This window comes from Sphaeramia orbicularis, chromosome 20, assembly GCF_902148855.1.
Source record: "Sphaeramia orbicularis chromosome 20, fSphaOr1.1, whole genome shotgun sequence".
Taxonomy (NCBI): domain Eukaryota; kingdom Metazoa; phylum Chordata; class Actinopteri; order Kurtiformes; family Apogonidae; genus Sphaeramia; species Sphaeramia orbicularis.
Window position 1 is genome coordinate 30,799,421 of NC_043976.1, and position 26,973 is coordinate 30,826,393.

The 26,973-nt window shown below is 37.3% G+C and overlaps 1 protein-coding gene across 1 annotated transcript in view; it reads left to right on the forward strand.

Moving 5' to 3' along the window:
- The first annotated feature begins 3,192 nt into the window (after positions 1 to 3,192).
- The window catches only part of LOC115411443 (cadherin-18), a 492,272-nt gene continuing 468,491 nt past the window's right edge, over positions 3,193 to 26,973 (forward strand). Inside the window, exon 1 of the mRNA XM_030123571.1 lies at positions 3,193 to 3,440. The gene's annotated coding sequence lies outside the window, so the exon portion shown is untranslated. The remainder of the gene's footprint in view (positions 3,441 to 26,973) is intronic.

A 26,973-nucleotide genomic window follows, 5' to 3' on the forward strand; every position in this document is an offset into this window, starting at 1 on the left:
GGTAGCTCGCCCTGTTCGGTCATTGAAAGTTCTTCGCTGTTCCTTGATATCTTTCAAAGAACGCTCTGCCACAGAGGCACATGACAACGGATGACAGACAGGAAGCTCGGCCAATCATTTTATTTGGACCGAATAATATGATTGGACAGACTTTTATCAGAAATATATAAGAATTAGTTTCAAAACCTGGTGGATTTCTTTTACATTTTAGTTTACCACATGCTTATTAGGAGCATTTTAAGATTACAAAAGAAAAGTGTAAAAATGCCAAATCGTACAGTACAGCTTTAATATCACCTTATATTATCACATAATGTCATTATCAATTTGAAGACCTGATGCTTTTTAGCAAAGACACATCTGAATTTAATTTGTCCTGGTACTTTTATCCATGTAGGTTAAGTGTTTTTTGCAGGAAAGTGATGCTACAGACTTACAATGGACTGGTTAACCCAAGTTAAAGTAACCTTTTATAGGGCACTCATAGAAATAAGTTCAACTATAGTGAGTTATTAGAGGACATAACAAGACTTTATTACTTTTGTGAATTTTTAAAAAATGTTTTATTTTTACGCAGACAATCAAGATTAATGAGTATTTGTATGTACTATTTGGTGCCTTGTCCATTTGTGGCAAATAAATAAATAAATCCAAGAATTATATGTAAAAAAAAAAATACAAGCAAAACATGTAAGGTGAAAGGAACATGTATTTTAGAACATTAGAACATCACTTTTAGAACATTAGAACAACATAAGTGCTGATCCAGACCCCTGTCCACATCCACTTCACTTTATCCCTTTTAACATCATTCCTTACATTAGTACCATTACTTCATGGTACCTAACAAAGCAGGTACACTCACTGTTCATGCAGAGGTGGACCTTACAGATGCTCTAGACCAGGGGTGTCCAAATCTGGTCCTCAAGAGCCAGTATCCTGCATGTTTAAGATATTTCCCTGTTTGAGCACATCTGGAAGCCATTACATTGTTATCAGGCTTCTGCAAAGCATGATCAGCTGATCATTAATTGAACCAGGTGTGTTGGAAGAGAGAAATATCTATAACAGTGGTTCCCAACCTTGTGACCCCATTTTAACGTCACAAACTTCCTGACATTCAAAACAGAGACTTTTTTTTTTTTTTTGCTAAAATTAATTTGTTTTTGATCATGTAATAGTTTGCTATACTATGTTGCAAATAAATGTTAATTTTAGACACATTTAGTCTATATAATGTTTATTATTATGGACAGAGGCGATAAAGCGAGGTGTAGATTTCTGCACAAAGGGAGAATTTTATTTTCCTTGGTCAGGATATGTACAGTCAGTCCAGCTTGGATTTACAAGGCTGACAATTAATACTGAACAAACAAGAACTCAAACTATGAATTATGAAAGAACTGCAGCATCTGAAACCGACCACAATGAACATTTGACAGATAAACAGTACCACAGTGCTTCAGTTTCAGCTTCGCAGTTTGTCATTTATGTATTGTAATCGTTTCTGTCAACTCACCATATATTTTTTATTTCTAATGTTTTTTGTTTTTTTTTAATCAATTACTAGAAATTTCAGGTGACCCCATTTGAATTTCAGGTGACCCCACGAGGGGAAAACACTGGACTAGTGTCTTGTAATGTGTGTGGAAATTACCATAAATAGCCTCTTGCCCAATAAAGGGTTAAAATAAAATCAACCTTCAATCAACCAACAAAATGCAATGTGCACCTGAAAACCACAGTAAAATGAACCAAACACATAAACAAGCACAACTTTACTACTTAATAACTACTCTTATTTTTCATACTTAAGGTAGTTTTTACACTGGTTCTTATTAGTACTTTTATGTACATATACTTGTTCCTCTACTTCTTTCCTTCGCTACAACATCCTATTGGGAAGACAGTCAGGAAAAGCTGGTTTTTATCCACATCTATGTGTCTGTGTGTAAGAAAATGAGACAGGGATAACCTATCATTTCAGCAGTAAAATGAACAGAACACATGAACAATAACAAGCACAACTTCACTATATAGTAGTCCCTATTCCATTGATCCTCAAATTGGGCAAATATAACATGCGCATAAAAATTGATCAAATTGAAAAGCAACAATTTCGCCAAGTCTCATTTTTCGATTAAACATTTTTGCGCAGGCAAGAGGTGGTTTTTCAGGTGTGGCTCAAATGGTATATAACAAAAAACTGCAACAGAAAGACCTATTTTCACAACTAGAGTCAGGTGAGTTAAAAAAACGGATGTTGACATATGTTACAACAAGCGAAGAAGAAGAAACATGTCGGAATGTGTGTGGACACACCAGGAAACCCAATTATTTTTTAATTTAGTTCGAGATAGAGGGGTAATATATAATAATAATAATGAATATATCTGTAAATCAACACCATATTTACGTTGGTCGCCATGTTTATGGAATGACTTCTCACAAACAAACCATTGCATTTGAGATTTAATGGAAAAACTAACATTACGCACTTCTTTTCTTTTGACATTTAGTAAATATGGGTAAAATTTTGTGCAGACAACTATTGTCTTGTAATGCGTGCGGAAATTACCATAAATAGTTGTTTGCCTGATAAAGGGTTAAAATAAAATTAACCTTCAAGTTGTACCGCAATGAAATGCAATGTGTACCTGAAAACAGTAAAACGAACCAAATAAATAAACAATAACAAGCATAACTTTACTATTTAATAACTACTCTGACTTTTAATACTTAATTTTTTTGGTCTTATTAGTACTTTTATGTACATATACTTGTTCCTCTACTTCTTTCCTTCGCTACAACATCCTATTGGGAAGACAGTCAGGAAAAGCTGGTTTTTATCCACATCTATGTGTCTGTGTGTAAGAAAATGAGATAGGGATAACCTATCGTTTCCTGATCACTATCTTATACAATCACGTGTTAACAGAGAAAGACAGGAGGAGAGGGAGATAATGGAGAGAGAGAGAGAGAGAGAGAGAGAGAGAGGTAGGAGGGGGGGGAGAAGCACAGAGGGAGGCAGGTCCGAGTTTGATAGCCTTGGATTGATGTAAAAACCGACCAATCAGGTGCCTCCTTTGGCCTGAGCCGCCGCAGTAGCCGGGCAGGATTGGAGGATGTTTCGGCGGAGAGATGCGCACACACACGCGCTGGTTCGGCTCGCTCGTCCGTCGCCCGCACACACATACACACACACACATACACACACACACACTCATACACACAGGGAGAAAGGGAGAGTATCGGCTCTCCGCGAGGCTTGCAGTCAAGTTCTGCCCTGGAGAGGATGCCAGCGGTAAAGACACGGAATTGAGAGACTGTGCGCGGAAATGAGGAACAAACTTGTGCGTCTTTTTTCTTTTTCTTTTTTTTTTTTTTTTGCGCCGTTGATGTCAGCTGTCATGTGCGTTGAAGGGAGTCCACGCGAATAGGTAAGGAAGGAAGGAAGGGGGGGGGGGGGGGGGGTTAGTGGTGGTAGTGTTGGTTGTGGTGAATAAGTTTTTTTTTCCTGTCTGTGCTGTTTAAATGAAAGTGTAAGTTTTATTTATTTATTTTTATTTCTTGATACCTGTGCGCGTGATTGTGTAAAGCGCGACCAGCAACCAGAACTGGCAGAATAAATAGTCGTGGCGCGCGTGCAAGGTAAAGAACACGTGCGCGCCCTCGTAAAGCGGTGAGTTTGTCTGTCCGTGTGCGCATTTGCACGCGCGCTCTGTGAAACTAGACGCTGAGCAGAAACGCAAGGGAAAGAGGTTGAGGTTGAGGATGAGGAGTGCGCATCTTTCCCGACTATAAGGAGTAGATCTGCGCGCCTCTGATTTTTTATTCTTATTACTATTATTATTTTTATTATTATTTAATTTTGTCCTGGGGTGTAGTTGTTCCTAGCGCCTCTGTGGAGTTATGAGTGATAGACAGGATGCTATAACGGAGTGGGACTTGGAGGCTATCCGATCCCTTTTGAAAAGCCTGTGCCGCACCAGTGTAGCCAGACTGAAATTTACGCACACTGCAGGAAACAGGAGTCCACTCATTGACTGCAGCCTCTCTATAAGCTTCAGCTCTTTTCTCTCTCTCTCTCTCTCTCTTTCTGTCTCCGCACTGGAACCCATCCCCTCAATCCGAAAGTGTATTGCCCCACTCATGAGAAAAAAAAAAAAAAAAAAAAAAAAAATTCCCCGATATCTGTGCACAAATTTGGACAATGTTGTGCTGTTGTTGGAAGATGCGTGCCAGCTGCAGATTGGATTGTGTTGAACATAGTGAGCTGCTGCTTTTTATTATTATTATTATTATTATTATTATTATTATTATTATTATTATTATTATTATAGCATGTGTAAATGTTGAGTAAAAAATAAATAAATAAATAAGATGACACATGTTAGATGATGCAGTAACATGTTGCCAGGTTTGCATTGTATGGAAAAAAAAAAAAAAAAAAAGGTGTGGACAATGCAAGTTGTTTATACTACAGCTTAAATAGGTTACAGAATGGCTGCACTGTTGGGAATGATTAGACTCCCTGAATGGACTCTTACATCCACGGACACAATGTGAAAGTGATGTACATGTATGATAAGGGAAAGTGGAGTTATGATTTATTTAAATTGAGGCCAGGGGACTTATGTAGTGGCTCGTACATGGTTGATTTTTACCTGCTGTGGTCCTTCTTAGATAGTGAAAATGGACTGGGGAAACCTCACAGTATTTATCTGTGAATCTGCTTTTTCTCACTCGTCAGATAATCATTGAAACTGTGAAGACTTTCCAAGTGTAAGCTTCAAATATTTGCTTATTTTTTTACTGTAGTAGTCCAAAAATATAATGAAAAACACTGGGAAATAAGAAATGTTTTAGCTGTTGAAAGGCTGCCATTTTGCCTGTTTTTGAATAGCCAGTCTTGAAAATTGATCTTTTTTGTTTTTGTTGTTGTTGATGTTGAGAAGCTACTAGTAGCCTAATCCTTGATGCCAATTCCTCTTGCAGTGTTAGCACATATAACCCATTATCAGTCACTCGTAGCTATACTTAAAATGTGCGAGATGTTGAATAAAATGGTGGCACCACAGGAGTAATGTCATACACTTTGAATTAGCCAAAACATAGAACAGTTGCATCGGGGAGTCATGGTAAGTTGAAAGGCAGCACGCAGCATGTGTTGGCTTTAAAAGCAGTTGTACTATCACCTCCGTGGACATGCTCAAAGCAAAATGCAGGCAGCTGACTGAGTTATACAGAGGCTGTAATACTAGTGTTTGAATCGGAGGCAGTAGTAAGGAAATTGTGCAATTTAGGGGAAGTGGGACCATTTGGAATAGCATGAAAGCATATGTAAAATGCAACAGCTACAGAGAAGCCTAGTAGTGCCAAATTAGCTCTATGGACACAACATGATTCAAGCCAGTGACAAGAAAGCAGAGCATAATCCTGAACCTGAAGCTGAGTAAATCCATATAGTTTTACCAAAGGTATTACATGCAGTGGTGAGAAGCAGACTCCCACTTACAAGACATGGGTCTAATTATTGTAATCATTGTGTCTTATGTTGGTCTGTTTATGCAATCACATCAGCTGTCAACTACCCTTAGATTAACTGGTGGTAATCACATAACTACTGCAAGGTTAGTTTGTTTAATTTCATATATCATATCATACTGTATGTCATCACAGAATTGAACTATACACTGTAAAAAAAATCCTGTTTTTACAGAAAAAAAAAAAAAAAACAGCTGGCAGCTGTGGTTTCCAGAACAATACTGTAAAAAACACATCCAACTGTAAACATATATAAAGAGGAGCATGTAGATTTAACATTTTAAACATGTAGATTTAACATTTTAAACGTGTAGATTTAACACTGGTTTTAAATGGTAAATGGACTGCACTTATTTAGCACATTTTCTACACCTTCATGGTGTCCAGAGTGCTTTCCAAAACCACCAGGTCCAACTGGGACCAGTTTAGGGTTCAGTGTCTTCCATGGACACTTGGACATATGGGCAGTCAAAGCCAAGATTCGAACCAGAAACCCTTTGGTTATTAGACGAGCTGCTCTACCAACTCTACCAACCCATTAATTTACAAATTTTAAATGTTACATTGTTAAATGTTTACTTTATATAAGCAAATATGCCATTATTTTAACTAGGGATGTAATGATTACTGGCATAATGATAAACCACAGTAAAATTGCAGACAGTTAGTATTACCGTTTAAATTCTAATTATCATGATAACTGTGTGTAATTACCGCACTTTTTGGGGAAAAAACCTTATGTAAGGCTATGCTTTTATGTCAAATATTTGAGTATAGTTTTAATTTATGACAATTTTGATGTGATATACCTAATATTTAGATCTAATATTCACTTTTAGTCTTTGAAAAGGTTCGTTAAGCATCTTTGTGTTATTTATGCGATAAATTATATACATTTTTTCAAATTGGATTTTATATATATTTTTTGTGTTTTTTGTCCTTTTATGTTGATATAGTAGGTTAAAGTGAAAAAATAATAGGCAGATGATAAAAATGAAGTTGTGCTGAAAAAACAAACAAACAAACATGGGTATAGTAAACATTTCTTTATATAGTATATAAAGGCAAAATCAAAAGTACTGAAAAACGGCCAAAATAGGCTCAGACCCCTAAAGATTAATATTTGAATGTTTCTGCCAACAGAAGGTACATTGCACCTATTATTATTATTATTTTTTTTAAATACAGCTTGGCTAAATTATTCAGTGTGTGTATCAGTACTTGTTGAACATTTTGAGCACAATTTCAATAAAACCGCGATAATAATGCTAACCGTGATAATTTGGTCACAATAACTGTGATATGAAATTTCATATCGTTATATCCCTCATTTCAACATTATGGTCTTACAATTTAAACAGCACCACATTGTTTTTGAATTTACAGTTTTATTTCCTAAAAACAATAGATATACATCATTTCTACATACAAATCTGGTTTTGTTCACATATTCTTCCTGTAAAACTACAGTTATATTTGTCTCAATCGTTAACACAAAAATCTTTTCAAATAAACAACTTTGCATTGTATTGTCACTTATAGTTTTTTTATGTTGCAATTTACAACTTTCTGGTATTAATTCTACAGTCATTTTTACAGTGTTGTACAGATATTGTCATTGTGGTGCCTAGTACACACTGTTCAACACACACTGCAAACAGTGGCTGAAGCATGTTCAAGGTACTGCAGGTGATGTATGTGTTTGATAAGTGACTTATAGCATAAATTGATTAACCTTTACAACCCTGCATCTTAGAAAAAAGGATAACCCCAGTAGGAAGGTTCCATTAAAGCGGGAGTGTCAAACTCATTTAAATTCAGGGACCACATACAGTCCAATAGAATCTCATGTGGGCTACATGAATAATAATAACACTGACAAAAGTAGAATTACATGATGAAAACGTTTGCATATACAAACTATTCTTTACATTTCTTGAGAAAAATAGGTGCAATTTTAACAATATTATGCCTTTACACTAAAACAAAGAGGAAAACATTTGGAGTTGTCATTATTCGTAGGTTCTTCTGATAACTAGTGCGTTGACCTGTGGGGAATCACGTGTTCCAGATGTGGTAGTTTTTATAAGTACTGACATAAAAATTGTTTGGTAAATCATTCTTTAAAATTCCAACAACAATTATATATTAAGGGTGCGGCAACAGTTATATACATGGGGGTGTGGTCTATAACTAACGTGAAATGAACGTAAACTTTACATACTTTCAACATCCACTCCTGGGTTCTATTCTTCTAGTATACAGCGGATCTTACAGGAAATTTTCACAACTTCTAACCTTTATCCACTGGACACACAAATGCTGGGCCCCATGAATTTGCCACATTTACCCCCCCCCTTTACGGCGCCCCAGTGCATGGGGATTTTTGTGAATTCTGAGACTGCCGACAGTTCGGTTCAGGTGAACGTTAGTGCCAGTAATGTAGGATATAGGTGGAAGAAAACTCAGTCCCATCTTGCCTGTAATTTGAATTGGTTGGTTGTCCTCCCAAGAATGAAATTAATTGAGCAGAAGTAGAGATGCAAAAACCAGAGGGGGGGTTGATTCCCTGCCCCCCCCCCCCACACACACACACACACAACAAATAGCACCTTGAATATATTAATACTGATATCTAGGGACTGAAGTTAGTAAATGGGTTGTCCCTGTTTTTAACTTCATTTCCTGTCATGCAGCGTGGTACTGCGCTTCCCGTCAACTGTCATGGACACAGCAACGTGATTATAAGGCTATTGTACAGGGTGGGGAAGCAAAATTTACAATATTTTGAGGCAGGGATTGAAAGACAGTGTATGACCAATTAGTTTATTGAAAGTCATGAGAATTTATTTGACACAAGAAAATTTACATCACAGAAAATGTTTTTATTCTTTCTCAATAACTGCCTTCACACGCTTCCTGAAACTTGCGCAAGTGTTCCTCAAATATTCAGGTGACAACTTCTCCCATTCTTCTTTAATAGTATCTTCCAGACTTTCTCGTAATAGTTTTGCTCATAGTCATTCTCTTCTTTACATTATAAACAGTCTTTATGGACACTCCAACTATTTTTGAAATCTCCTCTGGTGTGACGAGTGCATTCAGCAAATCACACACTCTTTGACGTTTGCTTTCCTGATTACTCATATGGGCAAAAGTTTGTGAAAAGGTATGGATAATAGTGTTAGGTATGATTATGACATCAATATATGTTTGGTTTCAAAACAACTGACGTAGTGCCTGCTGAGAAAAAACAACTAAATGTTCATTGTAAATTTTGCTTCCCCACCCTGTATTCCCAAATTACTAATATCTCCCAAAATATTGGTGCTATCAACTTGTTGTTTTCGTTAGTCTCTTCCTTGACCAAAAATCTATAAGTATGCCAAACTGCAGCAGTCAGCTCTTTCCAGATGTTGTGTGATGTTCGAGACACACACACAAACAGAGTCCACTTCCCTTTATGATATAGATTATAATGTAAATATTTTACTAGTCCAGCCCACTTGAGACCAAATTAGGGTTATATATGGCCTCTGAACTAAAATGATTGATTGGTAATGTCTTTATTGTTTGGACCCTTTGGTGGGCCGGATTTAGCCCCCAGACACCCCTGCATTAAAATAATCATTCCCAACTCCTTTATATTTGGAATCTATTCATAGTCAAAATCAAAATCCCCTCAGTAGACAGGTCAAAGCCTGCAGATCTTCTTAAAGGACAAAGGCAGCCCTGGTCTGTTTCTATTCATCTAATTTTGTGAATGTGTGGTTTCTGTTAAGGGCACATAGCTAATTACACCATAATCACAGTTACTGAAAACAGAAACTCTGAAAAAGTCTCCACTCCACAGTGTCTGAAAAGCTGATATACGATCCAGACTTCATGACACGTCCATAAAGGCTAAACTGTACGTGTTCATCACCCGAATCCCTTATTCGACACCAGTAATCCAACCCCTACCCTAAAGTGTTGTGTCAACTCAACAATTCTGCAATTATTAAATAGCGCTTATTACAGTGCACTTGCAGCAGAAAAGACATTTCTGGCTCAGCGTGATGGCAAACTTCAACAATGTAAGAAATGTAGTAACTGTCAATATTATTGGCTCCAAAAGAGGCAGCTGGCAGTATAGATGGTGTATTATTTTTAAGTCAGTGCAGCAGTGATACTCCATTGCCTTTCTCGCATTGAACTGCGGAGGAGTAGTTTATTATTGCTTTTGAACAGTAAGTTTTCCCAAATGGGTATTCAGCACTTAAAACTGGCATATAGGTTTGTATCACAGTATGCTTTACTTATGTGACCAAAGTTTACTCTTAACGTAATATCCCATAATCCCATAAGGCAGCATTAGAATTGTGTCTTTTGGGACATTGTTTGGGGGGCGTTTGGAATGAGAAAGGTGAGAGAGGGGCGCTGAGACCGAATTGGGTTGGGATTAGTCTGTGTGATGCCATGTTTCTGCTACGTAGAACCGGCTCGATTCGACTCGGGTACCAGGTACTATTCCTAGAAACCGTTTCCATTACAGGATACTACCGACTTTAGAGTACCTGGATGTCATAGCGATGCTGCATGTAATTTCCGTGACGTCTGCAGATTAACTCGTTCGTTGCGTGTTGCCCCGTCAAGCTCACGCTCAATCTTTTCATTGGCATCAAAGACCGAAATGTCTGAACCTCCTTGACCGACCACGGTGTCGTTTTGTGGGCTGTCATCATAGATTAGCCTACTGGTATATTTCCTGTAAACTTCCGAATCTGTTTTTTTTGAAATGGCGTGTCGCGTATTGATGACACAATGATGCAGAGAAAACTTTCCGACCAATCAGTGGTCTGCAGTGTTAACATGTCACACTTTAATATCTCTTCACCTTTTTTGGAACCTCGGCCAAGAAAGTACTGCGTGGTATCGACTCGACTCGGCTCAGTCTTTTTGTGTTTCCATTCCGAAAAAGGACCTGGAATCTGGTACCCGGTACTAGTTTTTTGGTATCACCACCGCTGAGGTTCCAAGCGATACTAAACCGTGACATATAAACACTGCAGACCACTGATTGGTCATACAGTTTTCTCTGTGACCCGTCATTTTACAAAAAACAGATGCAGAAATGGACAGTAAATATAGCGGTACATTAATCCACATGGTAACAGTCCAAAACTACACCATGATCGGTCGAGGAGATTCAGTCTTTGGTGGCCGATGTAAAAATTCAGGCGAGAAAACACACAACAAGCAAGTTTCAGCAACTCTCTGAGCAGACGACACGGAAATAACTTGCTGTATCGCTATGACGTCCAGGTACTGTAAAGTCAGTAGTGTCCTGTAATGGAAACAGTCTCCAGGAATACCGAGTCGAGCCGAACCACGCTGAGTTGAGCTGGTTCCTCGTAGTGGAAACGCGGCATAATAAAGTAGCACCAGCTACCAGATTCCAGGTTCAAGTCGAGTCGAGTTGAGTCGAGCCAGTAACACATAGTGGAAACACGACATCAGTGTCAATAACAAGCAGCATGTTATATCCATGGCAAACCACTCCCCCCCCTCCCCACCACCAACACCACCACAACAACAATTTGGGGGTGGGGGTGTGGCAGGAGGCTCATGATGACAAAAAGGGGAGTTTGTTCAAAAAACTTTGAGAAACACTGCTGTAGACACAACTCTGTACCAAAACCCCCCAGAAACATAAAGCCTTCATTACAAACTGAAGGTGTTGAATGATGTACAGTAGGTGTTAACCATGCAGGGAGGCTCCAACAGAAAACACCTCAGTGTTTTGTTTCGGGAAATTAGAATTGTTAGCTGAGATGCCACTTACTACATCTTGATTTGTGCAGCTTTCTGTTAATTGCACTAAATCAATCCTGAACGCAAGAAGGTTCTGTGAGGAAATGACAGTTTATGGCTAAATAGTTCAACTCAGGTAGCCGCAGTGTGATTGTACCATAATACTCTCACCCATCTCACTAGTAGAGTAGACAGAGAAAGGATAACGGCGGATTATTGTTCCAACAGCTCAGTGAAAGGACCATTCAAAAGATGAATCATGCTTCCCTCCGAACAGTCTCTCGAAACGTAGCAAACAAAAAGTGGTCATTCACCGGGTCTGTCTGCCAACCAACACAACCAGTTTATCGGTTTTATGTAAGACGTGCACTAAACTCTTCTGTCAGTGCTGCCATCTTGTAAATCCAGGACAAGACAAGGTAAAATAATCCCCACTTTTTATGCTGCAGTGTGATGCTATTGTGTGGCTTCCAGAGATAAATGATGCTTGAAATTTTGTCATTAAATTTCTTATCAGACATGCTACCCTGATAGGAATGTATATATGCTTACACGCTACATGTACACACACAAAAAAAGGGTTTCGCACGTTAAATATGCAACGGATATAGTGTTTTAAATTCTTGTCAGCAGCAGCAGCAGCAGCCATTCATTTGGAATAAGATCATGAAGAAACAGATAGCTAGTCTTACCAGAGCTGATTGGAGGTGACGAAAAGAGCAGCGGCCATTAAAAGTTAAGATATTCAAAGAGATTACAGGAAACTCCCTCAATGTTCGAGTTTCTGGAAATGACTGCTTCACACCGTCTTTGCAATAAACATGGCACCCTGACACCTACATTAAGAATCTCACACAGTTCCCCTTTTACCTGTTCATTGCCGTTACATCTTTGTTTCTCCATTTGACATTAAAAGAAAGAAAGGGACTCAGAAAGAAGTTATTCCTAACAGTGTGACAACTTGCATCTTCATCCCATCAAGCTTTAATTTTGATCGCCAGGTTCATCTGTAATCCCACATATCAGTTCTGCAAATGATAGCATTGCTAACCCGACATGAAGCTAAATAACCAAACAGTAAATATTAGAGGTGGGAATCTTTTACTATCTCACGATTTGATTCGATTCAAAATCTATTTTTGATTCAAACAATTTTGATTCATAATGATTTCTGCTTCAATCTATAGGTGTGCAAAGGATCCTCATAATCTACTCCAGTCTACCCGCTAATCACTAACCTTAACGGCTAATCGCCCTAGCTGCTAATTGCTAACCCTAAACCTAACCCTATCCGCTAACCACACTAGCCGCTAACCGTGCAAATCGCTAACCCAAACTGCTAATCGCATTAGCTTCTAATCGCTAATCCTAACTGCTAATTGTGCTAGCCGCTAATCACTAACCCTAACTGTTAATTGTGCTAAGGGCGTGAGACTGCCAGTGGATTTGTTTTATTTTTTAAAATCGATTTTGGGACATTTTAAATCGATTCTGAATCATAGTAAATGAGAATTGCGACTTTTATATGAATCAATTTTTTTGGCACACCCCTTGTAAATTTGATCGAGAAGAACAGAAAAAGACAACATGGCAACGAAAGTTAAGGTTGGGAAACAAAATGGCCCATTGACCCTTCAATCTATAGGTGTGCAAAGGATCCTCATGATCCTACCCGCTAATCACTAACCCTAATGGCTAGTCACACTAGCTGCTAATCGCTAACCCTAAACCTAACCCTATCCGCTAACCATGCTAATCGCTAACCCAAACTGCTAATCGCACTAGCTACTAATCACTAACCCTAACTGCTAATTGTGCTAGCCGCTAATCGCTAACCCTAACTGTTAATTGTGCTAATGGCGTGAGACTGCTGGTGGATTTGTTTTATTTTTTAAAATCGATTTCGGGACATTTCAAATCGATTCTGAATCATAGTAAATGAGAATCACTATTTTTATATGAATTGATTTTTTTTTTTTGGCACACCCCTAGTAAATTTGATAGAGAAGAACAGAACAAAACAACATGGCAACGTAAGTTAAGGTTGGTAAACAAAACGGCCCATTGACCTGTTTTATGGGGTCCCCAAATGTAATGAGTAAAATATGTAACTAATATAATATACAGATGTGAAAACAGAATAAGAATGCTATTTAGAACAGTTAAAAGGTGAAAAAGACGGATGTAAAATGGTCAAGATAATACAAAAAGTCACGGGCTTTTGTAGTCTCATTTCCTCTCATCTGACGAGTGACAGTACGACACATGGTAGTAAAACCTGACCTCATAAAACCTGGCCTCGTATCAAACCAGTTTGAAAACCCAAGCATAAATCCACTGTTGTAAAACTCTTGTATTGGTATAGATTGAACAGAATAGAAAATAATGGCTTGAACTGCAATTATCTGTGTAACACTCTTCATGATGTGACCGCCATAGGTATGTATTTTTATTGTTAGCAGATATACCTCCTGTAAAGTTCTTTAATGGTGGAGAAAAAACAAACAAACATATCAGCACTTGTACAACACTGCTGAAACACTGATTAGATATTATTCACCAGTTTTACACCGAAAGAAACCCCTTAATTTCCTTTAAAGCACCACCTAGGGAATCATATCAGCGGATACGTTGCTACTGTGCCATGCCGTTTAAAGGTTCATTGATAGTGACATTGAAACACCGCCATTGCTTTTATTCTCTTGTGTGCACCTATTTTCTATGATCCACATGACCTGATGTCCAGTTAAACCGATTTTGAGCAGCATTACTGTTTGAGTTATATGACTATATTGATCCTGATTTGTGGTAAAGGCTGCGAAACGACAAGGTCCCGCAGACCTTTCTGGATCACGGAGAATCAGACTGAGGGCAATGATCAATCAGGACAAATGTGGTAAAAGGCAGGGGTGTTTTCCATCAGCTTGTTGGGTTTTGAGACGTTGTGTCTAGGGCTGTAAGAAAATATCGGTTCTGCAATATATCGCGATATTTCATTTCACAATACTGTATCGATATTTTTAGGTATTTATTCAAATGCACATATAGTGGAGGATCATTTTTCTTTTTTGTTTTAGTTTATTTATTCTTATTTAACACTCTTTTATTAGATAATGTTAGATCCTTTGTTGGGATTGCACAAAAATAATGTTCTGTTATGTGTTATGTTATGCACTAATAGAACATGAACAATTGAACAGGATCTTAAACTGTAATGTCTGTAAAACAGAATTTAAGTTTTAACACAGGAAAATTTTGTGATATAACATTAGATCCTGTTCTGATCAAATAAAAATGTGTTTAGTATTTGTGCATATTTTGGTTGTAATTCAATTCTTCATGGAAATAATCATTAAAAAAAAAAAAAAAGTAAAGAAACAAACAAAAAATTGCCTTTTTTACAGTATCATGATTAGGGATGTAACAATTACCGGTATAACGATAAACCACGGTAAAATTGCAGATGGTTAGCATTACCATTTAAATTCTAATTATCATGATAACCGTGTTTGATTACCACACTTTTCGGGGGAAAAACCCTATGTAAGGCTATGCTTTTATGTCAAATATTTGCGTATAATTTTAATTTATTATAATTTTAATTGTATATACCTAATATTTGGAATGAATATTCACTTTTTAAGTCTTTGAAAAGGTTCATTAAGCATCTTTGTATTATTCATGCAATAAATTATATATATTTTTCCAATCAGATTTTATATATATTTTTTGGTGTTTTCTAGCCTTTTATGTTGATATAGTAGGTTAAAGTGAAAAAATAATAGGCAGATGATATAAATTAAGTTGTGTTGAAAGCAAAGACACCAAACATGGGTATAATTCAATTCAATTTCAATTCAACTTTATTTGTATAGCCCAATATCACAACAAGGTTATCTCAAAGGGCTTTACAGAGTCAGTTAGAGTAAACAACAGTCAAATGAACAGCAAGAAAATGAGTAGTGTCCAGGGCATCCCCCGTCCTTAGACCCTCCTTCTCGGCAAGGAAAAACTCAAAACCCAGTGGGAAAAGGGAGAAACCTCGGGGAGAACCACAGTGAAGGAGAGATCCACTCCCATGGACGGACAGGCTATAGATGCAGCAGGACTGATGGACGTCCATTTGCAGATGTAGTTCTAGTCTACAAGGATGCAGTAGGGTGGACACATGGGGGGTCCATCCCACTGGATGAGACAGGCAGGGGCGAGGAGGCCCATCCACAGTGGTGAGGCCGAGGACGTCTATCCAGACAGGTGGGGGAGGGGGTCAGGACACAGGACAGGGCAGGACACAGATGGGTCAGCGCAGATCCTGCCATCATTGGCTCCCAAGTGGTTACAACTGAAAAAGTAGCCACTCCCCCGGAGGGGAGTGGGGAAAGGGGACATCGGGTGAATAGCACTGCACAAACTAAGTTGGCTAAATATTAAAAATATAAGTGCAGACCAGAATGGTACGTAGAACCAGAAACAGGAGATAGGACTCAGTGCCTGTACTTCCCCCAGCATTCTTGCTCCTAGGGCAGCTTAGACTGAACTGTGGGTTTAGTCTGGTTTGAACTAGCCTGACCATAAGCTTTTTCAAATAGGAATGTTTTTAGCCTGACCTTAAATGTAGAGACTGTGTCGGCCTCTTTAATGTTAACTGGAAGCTGAATCCATAAAACAGGAGCTTGGTAACTAAAGGCTCTAGCTCCTACTGTACTTTTACAGACCCTGGGAACTACCAGTAGACCTGCATTCTGAGAACGAAGGGTTCTGTTGGGATGGTACGGCACCAGAGCATCTCTGAGATAAGAGGGGCCCATACCATTAATGGTCTTGTATGTGAGGAGGAGGATTTTGAATCTAATTCTAAACTCAATTGGAAGCCAGTGAAGGGCTTGGAGCACAGGGGTGATGTGTTCTCTTCTATTTGTTCCTGTTAGTAGTCTCGCTGCCGCGTTCTGAACCAGTTGATAACTTTTTAGAGAGCTTTTAGGACATGCTACGAGAAGGGAGTTGCAGTGATCTAATCTAGATGTAACAAACGCATGAACTAATTTTTCTGCATCATTTTTAGAAAGAATATTTCTAATTTTGGCTATGTTGCGCAGGTGGAAGAAGGCGGTTCTGCAGGCTTGGTTAATATGTGGTTTAAATGATAGATCTGGGTCAAATAGAACTCCTAGGTTTCTAACTGTGGTGCTAGAGGCTACACTCACATTGTCCAGAGTGACTATCTGGTCAGATAGGGAGTCTCTTGCATTTTTAGGGCCTATTATAATGACCTCTGTTTTTTCAGGGTTAAGTAAAAGATAATTAGCGCTCATCCAGGTTTTAATGTCACGGACACAGGAACTTAGTTTATCTACTTGTCTGGTCTGATCAGGTTTAATCGATAAATACAGTTGTGTATCATCTGCGTAACAGTGAAACTTAATGCCATGTTTTCTAATAATGTTACCTAAAGGCAGCATGTATAGTGTAAACAAAATGGGCCCGAGGACCGACCCTTGTGGCACGCCGCAACTAACTCTGGAATATGTTGATGATTGTTGGTTTACATTAACAAACTGGTACCTATTAGATAAATAGGATTTAAACCAGCAGAGGGCTGCTCCTCTAATGCCTATGTCCCATTCTAATCTCTGCAGTAAGATACTGTGGTCGATAGTGTCAAAAGCTGCACTCAGGTCCAATAAGACCAGGATCGAGACCAAACCATCGTCAGCAGCTAATAACAAGTCATTGGTTACTTTGACTAATGCGGTTTCAGTGCTATGATGAGCACGAAAGCCAGACTGGAAGTGTTCAAATAAACTATTGTCCTGTAAATGCTGACACAGCTGTTTAACTACCACTCTTTCAAGAACTTTTGAGAGGAAGGGTAAATTAGATATAGGTCTGTAACTGACCAGGAGGTCAGGATCTAGAGTAGGTTTTTTCAGAAGTGGTTTAATAACTGCAAATTTAAAAGATTGTGGCACGTAGCCAGTAACTAGTGAGGTATTAATTATAGTTAGAATTGTGTCAATAGTTAGGGGCAGAGTCTGTTTAAAAAGTTTGGTTGGGATTGGGTCTAAGAGGCAGGTCGATGGTTTGGAGGACATAATGATAGATGCTACATCAGCTCCATCTACAGTAGTGAAATTATCTAACATTGTAGGGGGGTTTAGAAGAGATTCTTGGTTAGTAGCCTGTGCTTTGTCAGACCTAATATTTGGAAGTAGTTCATCTATTTTGTTCCTAATAGTTGAGATTTTATCGTTAAAGAATTGTAGGAAGTCATCACAGCTGAGAGTAAGTGGGATAGAGGGTTCTACTGAACTGTGACTGTTTGTCAGCCTGGCAACAGTGCTGAACAGGAATCTAGGGTTATTCTTGTTTTTCTCGATTAAGGAATAGTAAACATTAAAACATTAATTAATTAAAACATTAAAGGTATAGTAAACATTTCTTTACATAGTATATAAAACCAAAATCAAAAGTACTGAAAAACGGACAAAATAGGCTCAGACCACTAAGGGTTAATATTTGAATGTTTCTGTTAACAGAAGGGACATTGCGCCTATTATTTATTTATTTATTTATTTAAAATACAACTTGGTTAAATTATTTCAGCGTGTGTATTAGTACTTTTTGAACCTTTTGAGCCCAATTTCAATAATACCGCGATAATAATAATAACCGTGATAATTTTGGTCACAATAACCGTGATATGACATTTTTATATCGCTACATCCCTAATCATGATATATTGTATCGTGATCCTAGTACTGTGATTTGTATCGTATCACCAAATTGTTGCTAATACACTGCCCTAGTTGTGTGGCAGCCCATGTGTTAATCAGTCTAAAAATTGTGACACTTGGGATACAATTAATTTTTCTTACTTCACACATAGCAAAAAAAAAAAAAAAAAGAACATCCCTGACATATAAGTATCAGTAGGACGAGGTACTATCATGGCTCCTGCTTTTAAAACACCGTTACGGCCTCGTTGTCGTGTAGCATTCGGCTTTTGTAACTACTTTTCATTGCTTACACAGGGACACAAAGTAGTCTGCATGATGTTGACATTATTGCACTCTAGTTTTCCTCATTATGCCGTAGAAAAACATTCAAATGATTCATCTCCGGCTTTCACTGTCAGTAACAAAAGGGCAGCCAATCATTTCCGTGGGCACTATAAAGTTTCATTCAGTCTTAGAAAACATCTTTATATAATGGTATTAGTGTGTCTTGGCTTGGACTTCACAATATCAAGATAAATGATAAAAAAAAAAAAAATGGTTTGGTTAATTATGTGTTTTATTAAAAGCCTTGACAGTGCAGAGCCGGGGCATTTTTACATTTATCGTTATTACTATTAAAATGCATTTAAAAATCACTGCTTTTATCAATGAAGAGTTGAGGGTGGTGTATGTTTTATTGGTTATCTGCCAAAACCAACAGCCTATGAATGACTGAAATAAGAAAACACAGGTTTTTTTTCCCTGTATTTACTGATTTTTAATCCCTCCACTTGAATTTGAACTGATAAATATTTTTGAAATGTTAATGAATTTTACTTTTATTCCTTGTTTGCTTTCACTACTCGCTTTTCCATTGACCTTCAAATTGCGCAAATATAACTTGTGCATAAAAATGTGTCTAATAGAAAAATGACAATTTCGGCTAAACTCTCACTGGTCGATTAAAAGTTTTTGCGATGGCAAGAGGTGGTTTTTCAGGTGTAGCGCAAATGGTATATCACGCAAAACTGAAATGGAAAGATCGTTTTCTGCAACTAGAGTCAGATGAATAAAAAAAAAAGTGGATGTTGGTGGATGTTACAGTAAGTGAAGAATTAGAGTTTTAAAAGAAACATGTCACGGTATGTGTGGACACACCAGGAAACCATATCATTTTTAAATTTAGGACCGGATAGAGGGGTAATATAATAATAATAATAATAATAATAATAATAATAATAATAATGATGATGAATATATCTGTAAATCAACATGATATTTATGTTCATTGCCATGTTTATGGAATGACTTCTTGTGTCATCTCACGATAATAAATAAATAAATCAAGGCATTTGTGATTTAATGGAAAAACCGACATTATGCACTTCTGTTTTTTTGACATTTAGTAAATATCGGTGAAGTTTTGCGCAGATGTCCAATGGAAAAGCAACTATAGTTATTCTAAAATTTGCCACAAATTCTCTATTTCTTACAGTTGGTATGGTCCTGGAAAAAAAAAAAAATGTTTTGCTCAACCCTTGTAAGACTTTATTACAATATGTACATGAATTGTAGATTTATGACATTTTTTTGGTGCAATTTTCACATTGTTGGAGCTCAAACTCTCCTTATTAGGGCTGGCAAGAGTCTGGCAATGCAGTGTAACATGATAAAAGGGTTGCAGTGCAATATATTTTCATATTATAGGCAACGGAACAAATCTATTGGTAAGAAAACTCATCTATAAAGAGCTCACAGAATGTAAAAAAAAACCAAAATACTACAAACATTACAGGTTCTTATAAATGTATGTAATTACAAATGGTAGACATTCTAAACTAGTGTTCGACAATTATGAGCAGAAATTTAAAGAAAAAAAAAAGAGAGAGAGATTTTGATGTCAGATTATGTGTTGTAGTTGGTCAAATTAACACTAGGTTGATAGGTCCGATGGAATAATGTAAACTCAAAGGGGTGAAGACCTTGGCTCCAAAAGGGCATGTCCTGAGCATCTTTATTGGAGAAACATGAGCTTCAGTAGCTGGTCAAACTGTTGAGGTTTCCACAGTTAGTGTATTCACTAGAGCCCGACTGATATGGGATTTTTGGGGCCGATTCCGATACCGATATTGGGGGCTAAAAAAGCCGATATCTGATATTGGCCGATAACTGATATATTGGCTGATATATGAAATAAGAACACTGATCTCCACAGGATATAATAATCTTATATTAGATAATTGTGGACAGGTGGATTAACAGTTGCATAAATCTTTGTTTATCTCACAAATATAATTTACACAACTTTCAAATGCAAACTTTGCAATCAGTTAGATAATAATATCAAATCAAATAATTAGAGCAAAAAATATGACTTACCACACAATTATGTTTTCACTCACAAATTTTGATGTGTCTGCCTCACGGCACTACAACTTCTTATGTGGACTAAGGACTAAACTGAGCATGTGCAGAGTGAATTAGGTGAGTCCTAAGTTGTTCCTGATTGGAGCAATAGCAAGAGTTACAACTGACCTGTGTTACAACTGTCCCCAGTCTCCCCTACACTATTAACACCCAGGCCTGCCTGCAGAATGAAACTGTGAGGTAGACAGGAAGTGCACGGACATGGGTGTGTGTGTGGGGGTGAATACTTCATAAGACAAGGGAGGGGGGTGTCGCCGGGGTGGGGGGTGGGGGTAAGCAGTCCATCCTTGTCAGAGCGCGTGGGGGGGGTGTAGCTCTGTGATTGTGTGTGGGGGGTGGTAGCGTCATTGTCCGAGCAGGAGCGAAAGTGAAACTAACTCGCTTTAAAGTTCCACTTATTCTCCGGCCAGCACACACACACACACACACACACACACACACACACACACACACACACAGGAGCAGCGAGCGACAGAATCGCCGTGCAGCAAAAAACGTTAATATATTGGCTACATATTGGGCGATGTTGATTAATCGGCCGGCTGATTAATCGGTCGGGCTCTAGTATTCACTGCCAGGTATCCACCATTAGCCACCAGTGTGCTACTTCCTGTCTCAACTTATGCTGCGTTTCCACTGCATGTTACCATCTCGACTCAACTCACCTCAACTCGGCTCGGCCTTTTTGCATTTCCATTACGAAAAAGGACCTGGAATCTGGTACCCGATACTAATTTTTTGGTATCACCTCTGCCGAGGTTCCAAGCGATACTAAACCGTGACGTATAACACAGCAGACCACCGACTGGTCAGACAGTTTTCTCTGTGACCTGCCGTTTTACAAAAAATAGATGCAGAAGTGGACAGTAAATATAGCGGTACATTAATCCACATGATAACAGCCCAAAACTACACCATGGTTGGTCGAGGAGATTCAGTCTTTGGTGGCCGACGTAAAAATTCAGACGAGACAACACGCAACAAGCAAGTTTTCAGCAACTCTCTGAGCAGACGACATGAAAATAATGCGCCGCATTGCTATGACGACCAGGTACTGTAAAGTCAGTAGTATCCTGTAATGGAAACAGTCTCCAGGAATACAGAATCGAGCCGAGTTGAGCTGGTTCCACGTAGTGGAAATGTAGCATTTGGTTGACTGACGATAGATTACCAATCAGCTCCCTCGTAGTCATTAGAACACAACAAATACAGATGCAGAAAAACTATTAGACCATCAAAAGTCATCAAAAACAATGATCATGCAGTTGAGTACTAACTCCTGTGTGTATCATGTGACTAAAACAGACAGGAAAGAAAACATGGAATCCCTAAAAGTGCAGTTTTTGTCAGTACAATGCCATAGATAGTGATGTTAGAACTTAAATGATTTTGGTTATTATCAAAAAAATCATGGAAAATGGATAGATATCAGCTCTGAAATTAAACTCTTATGAGCTAGTATTGTTGTTATCATTATATTTGTCCAAACAAATGTACCTTTCGTTGGACCAGGTATTAAAGTGAACAAGAAATAGAAGAAAACAAGGGTGGTCTAATCATTTTTTCTGAGCCTTCTGCGAGTCTTTGTGTGTAAAATGCTAATTTAAATATTACACACATTTTTACGTATGGATACAATATTGGAAAATTAAATGCAACTCGACTATTTTTTTCCACCCTTGCTACCAACGATACAAATATCACCCTTTCCAGTGTTTGTACATACATTTGATCTATCTGACATCATACAAAAAGACTTCTAGTGTAGCTTGAGGTTGCACCGGGCATTAGACATGAATTATATGTAAATATAATCCTGATTGTGTGTTGTATTTAGGGACTAAAGGCATTAAGATTCAGGAGCTTAAATGTACGATGTAGCATGAAAGAAACATGACGGTAAAAGAAGAAAGCATGACACTGTAGTGCAATCAGACAAGATTTTATCTTTTTGCATATTTGGCCAGTGTTTTATGAGAAGATTGCCTTTGCAAACCCCAGAACCATTTGATTGGCAATATGCTGCATGAATAGTTAATGTACTATTAGATGGGTTGGATTTCCATTTCACATTTAAGTGTTTGCTTAGAGACTTTCCCTTTTTTTTTTTAAAAGAAAAAAAAAAAAAGCTCTTAAAGATGAACTTTCATTATGTAATCACTGTGCGTTTCTGCTGGGATCCTGAGGGCTGCCTCCGAGTATTTTATTTTGTTCTCAGCTCAAAAGCATCTCTTGGTGGGTATGGCTTTTGGTCACATTCAGAAGGTTTCAGCTTCTTCAAGGGAAAGTCTGTCTTATTCACTTGGGCACTCCCTTTATCATACTCAACCCCCTCTAGATTTACATTCTGAGCTTTAGGCACTTTTTCAATACCCCGGTAGACACTTGGCGTTTTGTTTAAGCAAGAGTTTAGCTAAATTTGAGGTTACTGATAGGTGATTTGATACTGGTTGGTTGGAAGAATGTCCATTGGGATATTTTAGTTTCAGTTCATCCATATGTAGCATACAGATATAGTAAGTCTAAATACTGGGGTGCTGTTAAGGGAAGGGGTAAACATGACAAATTCATGGGGCCCAGTATTTGGAGGGTTGGAAGGATGGAAGCTGTGAAAATTTCGTGTAAGATCCGCTGTATGATAGAGGCATAGAAGTCGGGAGTTGGACGTTAAAGTCAAATCAAATCAAATTTTATTTATATAGCACCAATAACAATCATAACAAAAGTCCTCTCATGACTAGGGATGTAACGATATGAAAATGTCATATCACGGTTATTGTGACCAAAATTATCACGGTTATCATTATTATCACAATATTGTTGAAATTGTGCTCAAAATGTTCAAAAAGTACAAATACAGACACTGAAATAATTTAACCAAGTTGTATTTTGAAAAAAAAAAAAAAAAAAAAAAAATTGGCACAATGCACTTTCTGTTGGCAGAAACATTCAAATATTAACCTTTAGTGGTCTGAGTCTATTTCGTCCGTTTTTCAGTACTTTTGATTTTGCCTTTATATACTGAATAAACAAATGTTTACTCTACCCATGTTTGATATCTTTTTTTCAGCAGAACTTCATCTATCTCATCTCCCTATTATTTTTTCACTTTAACCTACTATATCAACACAAAAGGACAAAAAACACACAAAAAATATATAAAATCCAATTTGAAAAATGTATATAATTTATTGCATAACACACAGATGCTTAATGAACCTTTTCAGATACTTTAAAAGTGAATATTGGTTCCAAATATTAGGTATATACAATTAAAATTGTAATAAATTCAAACTATACTCTAATATTTGACATAAAAGCAGATCTTTACATAGGCGTTTTCCCCAAAAAGTGCAGTAATCGAACACGGTTATCATGATAATTAGAATTTAAACGGTAATACTAACCGTCTGCAATTTTACCGCAGTTTATCGTTATACCGGTAATCGTTACATCCCTACTCATGACACTCGACATATAGAACCGGTTGGAACCAGACTCTCAAGCCAATTTACAGAAACCCAACAGAATCCTCCAGAAGTAAACACTTGTGGTAGGTGACAGTGGTGAGGAAAAACTTCCCTTTAACAGCAGAAACCTGGAGCAGACCCTAACTCCTGGAGGATGGACGTCTGCTTTGACCAGTTGGGGTGAAAGAGAGAGAGTAAAGGAGGAGAAAAAAAGAGAGAGAGAGAAACTGGGGAAGACGGGGAGAAGGGGGGGAAGTTGGGGGAGACACATGGATACAATTGATTCACAGAAAACTGAACTAGAACTGTCAAAAGTAGATCAGCTGGTGTTAATATAATTACTAGAAACCAGAACAAATGAAAAGTATGTTAGGTTTCAGTTTTATCTCAGGCCACACTGTAAAAAAAATCTGCAATTTAACAGAATTTTACTGTTTATTTTACAGATTTTTCCTGTATTTTTAAGATACAGGAAAATATCAATGAAATGACAAAAATAGACTGTGATTTTACATGTCAAATGTAAAATAACGCAAAAAAAACTGTAACTGTGTATGACTAGAAAATTAAAATTTTTTAAAATAATTTTTTGTCTTTTTTCACAGAAAAATACAGTTAAAATACATTTGCAAATGTATCATAATTTCACAAATATTTATTTTCTATTTATGAAATTAAACTGTTAATTTAAAGTTTAATACTGTAAAAAAAAAAAAAAATAAAACGAGATAAAATTACTGACAATTAACCATATTAGAAGTATTTGTTTTGTAAGTTTAACGAGACTTGTTTGTTAATTGACAAATATCTTGTGTAATTACAGGAGGTTTCACAACAAAAATGTTGAATAAATGTATTTTTGTGAATGTATAACATGTATAAGCACTAATAAACTGTCCAAATACAGTTTTTATCAGTGGATTGCACAGCTTAGTCTCACTGAAAATTATTTATATATATATTCGTAGGTAATTTGATTGTTTTAATGCATGTAAATATTTTTTGTTAAACATTAAAAAGTAAAGTTAGGGCAAAAAACTGTATTTTAATGATGGAAAATTACCGTATTTTTATGAGATGGTTATTTTCCATTATTTAACAGTATTTTTTCGGCACCCCTGCTGCTGGAATATTACCATTTTTTTTACAGGTTTTTTTTTTTTTTTTTTTTTTTTTTTTTACAGTGCAGCATAAGCTACGTCAGTTATAGTCCATACCCCCACGTTTATATACCCCCCCACCTCAGACAGATCGACAAAATATTGATTTCTATGAAGGGTCCATGATGTTTACCTTTCATGGGGCCCACAATTGATTGCAGTGCCCCTGTCTAAATATACATAATTTGACAAAAACACTCGTAATAATAGTAATAATAGAATTTCATGTTTTTGTCAAAGCAATTTTTGGTTTATCTGACAACCTCAGAGGATTGTTTGTCATATTATACAAGTGCAGTCTTGTGAAACCTAACATTTACTACCTTTCATAATATATTGCTTTCGGTAGATCATAGACGCTAACTGCAAAACCATGTATTATCCTGACAGAGACAAAAGTGGAGTCACGTCAGCTAGCTGCCCGTGTCACAGTGCAAAGAGAAACCCTGATGTGTGGCAATGATAAAACATTAGTGTGCGGTGAGCCTGTCAGACCTGCTCACCCTTCATGTGCAGCGCTAAGTCGTGGAAATGTGAGAGATGTTAATTGGACCTCGCCAAGTGGTTTGTGCGAGGGAGAACTGGAGATTGACAACGAGTCCCTACTGATTCATACCTCTGAGGTGAATGAGAAGCGAGCCGCAGGGGGTTGTCCATGGCAGTCATGAAAACAAGTCCGGTTTTAATAACTCTCCAAAAAAGACAACTTCGATGCTTAGCTAACGAAGCAAAAGTGCGTTACTTATAGACCCAGTGTATGTAAAGCTAGTGATGGAACATATGACTGAACGTATTCTTTGTTATTCGTTTCTTTGATACGTTGCATGAATTTGTACCCCCTGTTGAGAAAAAACCCACCAGCATATGCATTATATATATTATATGCAGCATATGTATATATATATATATATATATATATATATATATATATATATATATATATATATATATATATATATACATATATATATGGGATGTCCGATAATATCGGAGGGCCGATATTATCGGCCCGATATTGGCATAAAAATGTAATATTGGTGAATATTGTTATCGGGTTTTTTGCCTATCATTAAAACTGATAAAATAATGCCTTGATTTAATCGGCATTTACCGACGCGTAAGTGAAGCATTGTTTGTAGCTGAAAGAAATGTGCAGTTTTCAAAATTGCACAGTAGAGTTGCCACACTGTAATAGACTCATGGAGGGAGGGAGAGAAAATAAATAAATATGGCATTTTTTCCACAACTTAAGTTGAAGTATGTATTCTTTGCACAGACAGTGTTTACATTTTGAAAGCCTTGTTGCATTTGAGAATGCATCCAATGGGGCATCACAATAAAATTAGGCATGATGTGTTAATTCCATGACAGGAGATATGTGATGTTACCTAAAATTAGTTTAATATCCCACATATATCGGCAGCAATATTGGTAGATAATGGAATCTGAAATTAAGCGTTGGACAATATCGGCATATTGATTTTTGGCAAAAAAGCCAATATCAGACATCCCTAATATATAATAGGGGTGGGCAAGTTAACACGTTATTACCGCGTTAACGCATTCATTAACTAACGCCGACAATTTTTTTTTTATCTCACGTTAACGCTGTTTTATTATTGTTCTGCCTTTCAAGCAAGTCTTAATTGATTTATACATACGGACTCTTATTTTGAAACTCATGCTTTTATTTTGCCGGTCCACACACCGGTGCTGTGTGTATGTGCCGGCTGAGAGGAGAAAACCGGCGAACTTTACAAGTAATGCTGATGTTTAAGCTAATTTGTTTATGCAAGCAGTCGGAGATGGGTTGCTAATTCTTTATGCAGGCTCATGCTAAGTTTATGTAAATTCACTGGT